This window comes from Coregonus clupeaformis, unplaced genomic scaffold, assembly GCF_020615455.1.
Source record: "Coregonus clupeaformis isolate EN_2021a unplaced genomic scaffold, ASM2061545v1 scaf0163, whole genome shotgun sequence".
Taxonomy (NCBI): domain Eukaryota; kingdom Metazoa; phylum Chordata; class Actinopteri; order Salmoniformes; family Salmonidae; genus Coregonus; species Coregonus clupeaformis.
This window is the reverse complement of record NW_025533618.1, coordinates 47,501-58,373: the sequence shown is the minus strand read 5'-3', so window position 1 is coordinate 58,373 and position 10,873 is coordinate 47,501. Positions and strand designations below refer to the sequence as shown.

The 10,873-nt window shown below is 47.0% G+C and overlaps 1 long non-coding RNA gene across 1 annotated transcript in view; it reads right to left on the bottom strand.

Annotated features, from left to right (window-relative positions):
• Positions 1-1,844: 1,844 nt before the first annotated feature.
• LOC121542745 overlaps positions 1,845-10,873 on the bottom strand; it is a 16,437-nt gene continuing 7,408 nt past the window's right edge. Inside the window, exon 3 of the long non-coding RNA XR_005995958.2 lies at positions 1,845-1,880. This is a non-coding gene — a long non-coding RNA (uncharacterized LOC121542745). The remainder of the gene's footprint in view (positions 1,881-10,873) is intronic.

Genomic DNA, 10,873 nt, shown 5'->3' with positions numbered 1-10,873 from the left:
GGACCAGACTGATACAGCATGGGACCAGACTGATACAGCATGGGACCAGACTGATACAGCATGGGACCAGACTGATACAGCATGGGACCAGACTGATACAGCATGGGACCAGACTGATACAGCATGGGACCAGACTGATACAGCAAGGGACCAGACTGATACAGCAAGGGACCAGACTGATACAGCATGGGACCAGACTGATAGAGCATGGGATCAGACTGATACAGCATGGGACCACACTGATACAGCATGGGACCAGACTGATACAGCATGGGACCAGACTGATACAGCTTTGGACCAGACTGATACAGCATGGGACCAGACTGATACAGCATGGGACCAGACTGATACAGCATGGGACCAGACTGATACAGCAAGGGACCAGACTGATACAGCATGGGACCAGACTGATACAGCATGGGACCAGACTGATAGAGCATGGGACCAGACTGATACAGCATGGGACCAGACTGATACAGCATGGGACCAGACTGATACAGCATGGGACCAGACTGATACAGCATGGGGACCAGACTGATACAGCATGGGACCAGACTGATACAGCATGGGGACCAGACTGATACAGCATGGGACCAGACTGATACAGCATGGGACCAGACTGATACAGCATGGGACCAGACTGATACAGCATGGGACCAGACTGATACAGCATGGGACCAGACTGATACAGCATGGGGACCAGACTGATACAGCATGGGACCAGACTGATACAGCATGGGACCAGACTGATACAGCATGGGACCAGACTGATACAGCATGGGACCAGACTGATACAGCATGGGGACCAGACTGATAGAGCATGGGACCAGACTGATACAGCATGGGACCAGACTGATACAGCATGGGGACCAGACTGATACAGCATGGGACCAGACTGATACAGCATGGGACCAGACTGATAGAGCATGGGACCAGACTGATACAGCATGGGACCAGACTGATACAGCATGGGACCAGACTGATAGAGCATGGGACCAGACTGATACAGCATGGGACCAGACTGATACAGCAGGGACCAGACTGATACAGCAAGGGACCAGACTGATACAACATGGGACCAGACTGATACAGCATGGGACCAGACTGATACAGCATGGGACCAGACTGATACAGCATGGGACCAGACTGATACAGCATGGGACCAGACTGATAGAGCATGGGGACCAGACTGATACAGCATGGGACCAGACTGATACAGCATGGGACCAGACTGATACAGCATGGGACCAGACTGATACAGCATGGGACCAGACTGATACAGCATGGGACCAGACTGATACAGCATGGGACCAGACTGATACAGCATGGGACCAGACTGATACAGCATGGGACCAGACTGATACAGCATGGGACCAGACTGATACAGCATGGGACCAGACTGATACAGCATGGGACCAGACTGATACAGCATGGGACCAGACTGATACAGCATGGGACCAGACTGATACAGCATGTGACCAGACTGATACAGCATGGGACCATGACTGATACAGCAAGGGACCAGACTGATACAGCATGGGACCAGACTGATACAGCATGGGACCAGACTGATACATCATGGGACCAGACTGATACAGCATGGGACCAGACTGATACAGCAAGGGACCAGACTGATAGAGCATGGGACCAGACTGATACAGCATGGGACCAGACTGATACAGAGGTTCTACTATTCTGGACTAAATACAGTAGAATGCATACATCAACTAAAGGCATGCGTAGATAGATGATTATAAATCTTACCTGGTTCACTGTTGTATAAAACTCTGTAGCCGTCAACGTTCCCTTTTGGCTCTTTCCACGATACATGTAATTTGCGCATTCCAGGACTTTAAAACGTAATCTTCTGGGAGCCGGAACTGAAACAGAACAACAACAGATTATCATTAATACTGACTCATTCAGTTACAGTTTGTGTACTGATGATGAATATGTTGAATACAGACTTTGTCCCAAATGGCACCATATTCCCTACATAGTGCACTACTTTTGACCAGGGTCCATAGGGCTCTGATTAATAGTAGTGCGCCATAGAGGGAATAGGGTGCCATTTGGGATGCGCAGATACAATCCCCAGCAGGAGTTAGTGCCACTACAGTGCTACACATCAGCCAGGTTAATCACACACAGACATTGAACAGATGTCCACAAAGACAACCTATTCTGGTATAACACAATAACATATTGGAAAACATATTTGATAACATATTGTTGTCCAATAACATATTGTTGTCCAATAACATATTGGTGTCCAACACAATATTGTTGTAGAATAACATATTGTTGTCCAATAACATATTGTTGTCCAATAACATATTGTTGTCCAATAACATATTGTTGTAGAATAACATATTGTTGTCTAATAACATATTGTTGTCCAATAACATATTGTTGTCTAATAACATATTGTTGTCCAATAACATATTGTTGTCCAATAACATATTGTTGTCTAATAACATATTGTTGTCCAATAACATATTGTTGTCCAATAACATATTGTTGTCTAATAACATATTGTTGTCTAATAACATATTTTTGTCCAATAACATATTGTTGTCCAATAACATATTGTTGTCTAATAACATATTGTTGTCTAATAACATATTGTTGTCTAATAACATATTGTTGTCTAATAACATATTGCACAACAAACAGTTACACACACAAAGAGGGTTGTTAAATGTCAGTCACATTCTCTTACTTTTTGAGACAGTAAGGGATGGGCCTTTTTATAGCCTGAAATCCCAACTGCTAAACTTTGTTTCATGTAAAATAATGGTGAAACAGAGCAAATCAGTTGGGATTCCAGGCTAGCGTTTCTAAGCCGATGACAGCATCGACATTTCCTAGCAAAAAGACACGTGCTGCAGACTGTTAAGAGTCAGTAAATGTTTAATCTATATCTCCCAGTTGATGGAGAATCAATCAGCTTCACCTGCTGTTCCAATGTAAAGAACAGTCAGTGGAAGACATTCTCTTAGGATGACGTTAGTGCAGCTAAGGCTATAGCTTGATATGTATGCAATCTGGCATTTCTATACGCAGGCTGCTATGAGGAAGAGAATGTGACTTTTTTCAGTAACACTTCACACCAAATTGCTCTTACTTCTTAGTACCATGTAACAGCACCGTGTTGCTTGTAGCCAATAAGAACAACCAAATGTAAAGTGATACTCTTTTCCCCAACTATCGACAGACATTATTCCAGTAGTATTGTGAAATACTACTATCTGAGATTGACGCAGAACTATTTATACGATTGGTGCATAGCACATTCACCATTCAATTGGTCTACTGTACATTCTATGTTAGTTCAACTACCAACTAGTCACCAGAACAACACTACTACATTCCCACCTTTTGAGTTGAGGAGACAAGGAGAGTTGAGGAGACAAGGAGGGGTTGAGGAGACAAGGAGAGGTTGAGGAGACAAGGAGAGGTTGAGGAGACAAGGAGGGTTGAGGAGACAAGGAGAAGTTGAGGAGACAAGGAGAGGTTGAGGAGACAAGGAGAGTTGAGGAGACAAGGAGAGGTTGAGGAGACAAGGAGAAGTTGAGTAGACAAGGAGAGTTGAGGAGACAAGGAGAGTTGAGGAGACAAGGAGAAGTTGAGGAGACAAGGAGAAGTTGAGGAGACAAGGAGAAGTTGAGTCGACAATGAGAAGTTGAGGAGACAAGGAGTAGTTGAGGAGACAAGGAGAAGTTGAGGAGACAAGGAGAGGTTGAGGAGACAAGGAGTGGTTGAGGAGACAAGGAGAAGTTGAGGAGACAAGGAGTGGTTGAGGAGACAAGGAGATGTTGAGGAGACAAGGAGAGTTGAGGAGACAAGGAGGAGTTGAGGAGACAAGGAGAGGTTGAAGAGACAAGGAGAGGTTGAGGACACAAGGAGAGTTGAGGAGACAAGGAGAAGTTGAGGAGACAAGGAGAGGTTGAGGAGACAAGGAGAGTTGAGGAGAGAAAGAGAAGTTGAGGAGACAAGGAGAGGTTGAGGAGACAAGGAGAGTTGAGGAGACAAGGAGAAGTTGAGGAGACAAGGAGAGGTTGAGGAGACAATGAGAAGTTGAGGAGACAAGGAGAAGTTGAGGAGACAATGAGAAGTTGAGGAGACAAGGAGAGGTTGAGGAGACAAGGAGAAGTTGAGGAGACAAGGAGAGGTTGAGGAGACAAGGAGTGGTTGAGGAGACAAGGAGAAGTTGAGGAGACAAGGAGTGGTTGAGGAGACAAGGAGATGTTGAGGAGACAAGGAGAGTTGAGGAGACAAGGAGAAGTTGAGGAGACAAGGAGAGGTTGAAGAGACAAGGAGAGGTTGAGGAGACAAGGAGAGTTGAGGAGACAAGGAGAAGTTGAGGAGACAAGGAGAGTTGAGGAGACAAGGAGAAGTTGAGGAGACAAGGAGAGGTTGAGGAGACAAGGAGAGTTGAGGAGACAAGGAGAGGTTGAGGAGACAAGGAGAGGTTGAGGAGACAAGGAGAGTTGAGGAGAAGAGGAGAAGTTGAGGAGACAAGGAGAGGTTGAGGAGACAAGGAGAGTTGAGGAGACAATGAGAAGTTGAGGAGACAAGGAGAGGTTGAGGAGACAAGGAGAGTTGAGGAGACAAGGAGAGGTTGAGGAGACAAGGATAAGTTGAGGAGACAAGGAGAGTTGAGGAGACAAGGAGAGTTGAGGAGACAAGGAGACGTTGAGGAGACAAGGAGAAGTTGAGGAGACAATGAGAAGTTGAGGAGACAAGGAGAAGTTGAGGAGATAAGGAGAAGTTGAGGAGACAATGAGAAGTTGAGGAGACAAGGAGAAGTTGAGGAGACAAGGAGAAGTTGAGGAGACAAGGAGTGGTTAAGGAGACAAGGAGAGGTTGAGGAGACAAGGAGTGGTTGAGGAGACAAGGAGAAGTTGAGGAGACAAGGAGTGGTTGAGGAGACAAGGATAAGTTGAGGAGACAAGGAGAAGTTGAGGAGACAAGGAGAAGTTGAGGAGACAATGAGAAGTTGAGGAGACAAGGAGAAGTTGAGGAGACAATGAGAGGTTGAGGAGACAAGGCTCTATGACCAGGCCAACAAACACAGTGGTGTTTGTTCCTCCCCTTGCAAGGAGTAGAATGGGTACCAATGTAATCTTTACATGCCTATAAATCTATAAATCTACTACATTATCTACCATATAGGGACTTGAAGCTGGTTATTAGGGGGAATATAGGCATGTAAAGTTATATACAATCTGGCACAAGCTATTAATAAATAATGAAGGATAGAGGGAAACGTTTAGGTCAGAGAAATAGATATAGATGAATATGATCACTAACCTGATATGAACTCATCTGGGGATCGTTTCTGTGTTGAGTAAATATCTCCTATAAACCAGATAGGAACTCATCTGGGGATCGTTTCTGTGTTGAGTAAATATCTCCTATAAACCAGATACGAACTAATCTGGGGATTGTTTCTGTGTTGAGTAAATATCTCCTATAAACCAGATACGAACTCATCTGGGGATCGTTTCTGTGTTGAGTAAATATCTCCTATAAACCAGATACGAACTCATCTGGGGATCATTTCTGTGTTGAGTAAATATCTCCCTATAAACCAGATAGGAACTCATCTGGGGATCGCTTTCTGTGTTGAGTAAATATCTCCTATAAACCAGATACGAACTCATCTGGGGATCGCTTTCTGTGTTGAGTAAATATCTCCTATAAACCAGATACGAACTCATCTGGGGATCATTTCTGTGTTGAGTAAATATCTCCCATAAACCTGATAGGAACTCATCTGGGGATCGTTTCTGTGTTGAGTAAATATCTCCTATAAACCAGATAGGAACTCATCTGGGGATCATTTCTGTGTTGAGTAAATATCTCCTATAAACCAGATAGGAACTCATCTGGGGATCGTTTCTGTGATGAGTAAATATCTCCTATAAACCTGATAGGAACTCATCTGGGGATCGTTTCTGTGTTGAGTAAATATCTCCTATAAACCAGATAGGAACTCATCTGGGGATCGTTTCTGTGATGAGTAAATATCTCCTATAAACCTGATAGTGTCACGCTCTGGCTCCGGGACTTTGTATTATTGAGCCAGGGTGTGTTCATTTTTGTTGTGTTTGGGGATTAGTTGGGTTGTTATTGGTGGTTTCATTGTTTGGTCCAGTGACTCCCAATCAGTGGTAACGAGTGTCAGCTGTCGGCTCGTTATCTCTGATTGGGAGCCATATTTAAACTGTCATTGTTCACCTTGGGGTTGTGGGTTTTTGTTCTATGTTCAGTCGTTGTCACTGAGGACTTCATGATCGTGTTTTGTTTTGTATTCTCGTGTATTGCATTAAAGTCAATATGTTCGCTACTAACGCTGCGCTTTGGTCCTACTTCTAGACGATCGTGACAGAAAAACCCACCACAACGAGACCAAGCAGCGTTTCCAGGAGTTGGATGACGAGTGGTGGAGACAGAAGAGCGAAGGTTGGGAGAGGACTATAGAGGCCTGGTCCACGGAGAGGAGAGACCCCCAGAAATTTTTTTAGGGGGGCTCACGACGTCGGGGCAGCAGGAGTACGGGTTAGAGGAGTGCAGTAGGTTGGCAGAAAAGGCCGCCAGGTTAAGGGGGCCACTGGTCACGAAGGGGAAGGAAGGTGTGGAGGCACGGCGAAGGGTACTGGGGTGTGTTACCAGTCCGGTCCGGCCCGTTCCTGATCCCCGTGTAGGGCCAGGGGTGTGTGTCCTCAGTGCGGTCCTGTCTGTTCCTGTTCCTCGCATGGAGCCTGTGGTGCGCGCCGCCAGCCCGACTCGGTCTGTTCCTGCTCCCTGCACCAAGTCTGTGGTGCGTTTCGTCGGCCCTGTCCGGCCTGTGCCTGCTCCCCACACCAAGCCAACGGTGTGCGTCGCTAGGCCAGCTCGACCTGTTCCCTGCTCCCCGCACCAAGTCTGTGGTGCGTTTCGCCAGCCCTTCCGGCCCGTCCCCTGCTTCCCGCACCAAGCCAGTGGTGCGCGTCGCCAGCCCAGCCCGGCCTGTCCCTGCTCTACGCACCAAGCCAAAGGGGTGCGTCGCCAGCCCAGCCCGGCCGGTTCCCGCTCCACGCATCAAAACTACGGGTGCGTCGCCGCCCAACCCGGGACTGTTCCTGCCACTCGCACCAGGCTAAGGGTGCGAAGTCGTCAACCTGGGTCAGCTGTTCCGGCTACTCGCACCAAACCAAGGGGCGAGTCGCCAACCTGGTTCAGCCTATTCCTGCTACGCGCACTTTAAGCCAGGGAGGCGAGTCGTCAGCCTGAGGAGGTCCGTTCCGGCTCCACGCACCAAGCCGAGGATGCGTATCGTCAGCCAGGTCCGGTCCGTCCCTGCCTCATGCGCCAAGCTAGGGGTGCGTCATCAGTCCGGATCCAGCCAGCTGGGTTGGATCGGACCGGGCCACTGGGGGATGGATGTAGGATGGTGGTCAAGCCCGAGCCAGAGCCGGAGCCGCCTCCGAGAGCAACACCCACCCAGCCCTCCCTATTTGGGTTCTTTTGAGGCGCGGTCGCAGTCCGCGCCTTTAGGGGGGGGTACTGTCACGCTCTGGCTCCGGGACTTTGTATTATTGAGCCAGGGTGTGTTCATTTTTGTTGTGTTTGGGGATTAGTTGGGTTGTTATTGGTGGTTTCATTGTTTGGTCCAGTGACTCCCAATCAGTGGTAACGAGTGTCAGCTGTCGGCTCGTTATCTCTGATTGGGAGCCATATTTAAACTGTCATTGTTCACCTTGGGGTTGTGGGTTTTTGTTCTATGTTCAGTCGTTGTCACTGAGGACTTCATGATCGTGTTTTGTTTTGTATTCTCGTGTATTGCATTAAAGTCAATATGTTCGCTACCAACGCTGCGCTTTGGTCCTACTTCATAGACGATCGTGACAGATAGGAACTCATCTGGGGATCGTTTCTGTGTTGAGTAAATATCTCCTATAAACCAGATAGGAACTCATCTGGGGATCGTTTCTGTGTTGAGTAAATATCTCCTATAAACCAGATAGGAACTCATCTGGGGATCGTTTCTGTGTTGAGTAAATATCTCCTATAAACCTGATAGAAACTCATCTGGGGATCGTTTCTGTGTTGAGTAAATATCTCCTATAAACCAGATAGGAACTCATCTGGGGGTTGTTTCTTCTGAAATTCCTGTTCTGTCCATAACCTGAACATATGCTGTGATCTGTAGTGTTTTTATCTAACCGTGTGTAAAACGTAGGTTTGTAATGAATAAGGACATTTGGTGACACCTTAAACAGTTATACAGGTCTAAAACACCACCTGGGAAACAGAAATGCCAATTAAATAATGAATGGATACTAGATGTGAATTTAATGTGAGGTATTTAACACCAACTGCCTGTCCAGAAGTAGCTACAAATTCCTAACTTCCCATCTTTAAGTACTTTCCATTTGTACTGTCTGACTGACTCACTGCACATGAATTGAGTTGACGGAGGATAAGATCTACTTTATTAGTCCAGATGGACATTAATCTTCTACTTTTATCAACACCCCGATATACACACATAAGGTCAAAGAGGCTGGAGCAGGGGTTAAGTTCCTGTCAAGGGAACATCGGCAGTAGGTGGCACCTGAGATATTGATGCCGGCAACCCTCCGGTTAATGGCTCACTCCCCGACAGATCCCCCCGAGTGCATGGGAGTGTCTGTCAGCCTGACTCAACCGTACATGAGATCTGAATAATGTATCGGAACATATAACCTCCATTTGCTCTGTGTGAGGATGAGGGTGTGGAGGATTCCTAGAGGAACAGTGAAACACTATTGTGAGTTAGGAGTTGAGGCTTCCACAGATGAGCACAGTAGCTGTGATGCAACACTTCATGAAGTGTTGCATTTCATTATTCCACCCTTGGCTATCAGCATGTTATTATTCCACCCTTGGCTATCAGCATGTTATTATTCCACCCCTGGCTATCAGCATGTTATTATTCCACCCTTGGCTATCAGCATGTCATTATTCCACCCTTGGCTATCAGCATGTTATTATTCCACCCCTGGCTATCAGCATGTTATTATTCCACCCTTGGCTCTCAGCATGTCATTATTCCACCCTTGGCTATCAGCATGTTATTATTCCACCCTTGGCTATCAGCATGTTATTATTCCACCCCTGGCTATCAGCATGTTATTATTCCACCCTTGGCTATCAGCATGTTATTATTCCACCCTTGGCTATCAGCATGTTATTATTCCACCCTTGGCTATCGGCATGTTATTATTCCACCCTTGGCTATCAGCATGTCATTATTCCACCCTTGGCTATCAGCATGTTATTATTCCACCCTGGCTATCAGGATGTTATTATTCCACCCTTGGCTCTCAGCATGTCATTATTCCACCCTTGGCTATCAGCATGTTATTATTCCACCCTTGGCTATCAGCATGTCATTATTCCACCCTTGGCTATCAGCATGTTATTATTCCACCCCTGGCTATCAGCATGTCATTATTCCACCCTTGGCTCTCAGCATGTCATTATTCCACCCTTGGCTATCAGCATGTTATTATTCCACCCTTGGCTATCAGCATGTTATTATTCCACCCCTGGCTATCAGCATGTTATTATTCCACCCTTGGCTATCAGCATGTCATTATTCCACCCTTGGCTATCAGCATGTTATTATTCCACCCTTGGCTATCAGCATGTTATTATTCCACCCTTGGCTATCAGCATGTTATTATTCCACCCTTGGCTATCGGCATGTTATTATTCCACCCTTGGCTATCAGCATGTCATTATTCCACCCTTGGCTATCAGCATGTTATTATTTCACCCCTGGCTATCAGCATGTTATTATTCCACCCTTGGCTCTCAGCATGTCATTATTCCACCCTTGGCTATCAGCATGTTATTATTCCACCCTTGGCTATCAGCATGTCATTATTCCACCCTTGGCTATCAGCATGTTATTATTCCACCCCCTGGCTATCAGCATGTCATTATTCCACCCTTGGCTCTCAGCATGTCATTATTCCACCCTTGGCTATCAGCATGTTATTATTCCACCCTTGGCTATCAGCATGTTATTATTCCACCCCTGGCTATCAGCATGTTATTATTCCACCCTTGGCTATCAGCATGTCATTATTCCACCCTTGGCTATCAGCATGTTATTATTCCACCCTTGGCTATCAGCATGTTATTATTCCACCCTTGGCTATCAGCATGTTATTATTCCACCCTTGGCTATCAGCATGTCATTATTCCCTATCATCCTCGCACTTCTCAATGATGAAACACAAAGTGACTCCATGACAGTTACATTAGAACAGCCAACAAGCAGCCCTTTCAAGTGGTTTTATCTCTCCTCTCATCCCCCTCTCCTCTCATCCCCCTCTCATCCCTCTCTCATCTCATCTCATCCCCTCTCCTCTCCTCTCCTCTCCTCTCCTCTCCTCTCCTCTCCTCTCATCCCCCTCTCCTCTCATCCCCCTCTCCTCTCCTCCCTCTCTCCTCTCATCCCCCTCTCCTCTCATCCCCTCTCCCTCTCCTCCCTCCCTCTCTCCTCTCCTCCCTCTCTCCTCTCATCCCCCTCTCCTCTCCTCCCCCTCTCCTCTCCTCCCTCTCTCATCTCATCCCCCTCTCCTCTCATCCCGCTCTCCTCTCATCCCCCTCTCCTCTCATCTCATCCCCCTCTCCTCTCATCCCCCTCTCCTCTCCTCTCATCCCCCTCTCATCTTATCCCCCTCTCATCTCATCCCCCTCTCTCATCCCCCTCTCCTCCCCTCTCCTCTCATCCCCTCTCCTCTCATCCCCCCTCTCCTCCCTCTCCTCTCATCCCCCTCTCCTCTCCTCTCCTCTCCTCTCCTCTCCTTCCTCTCTCTCCCCCTCTCTC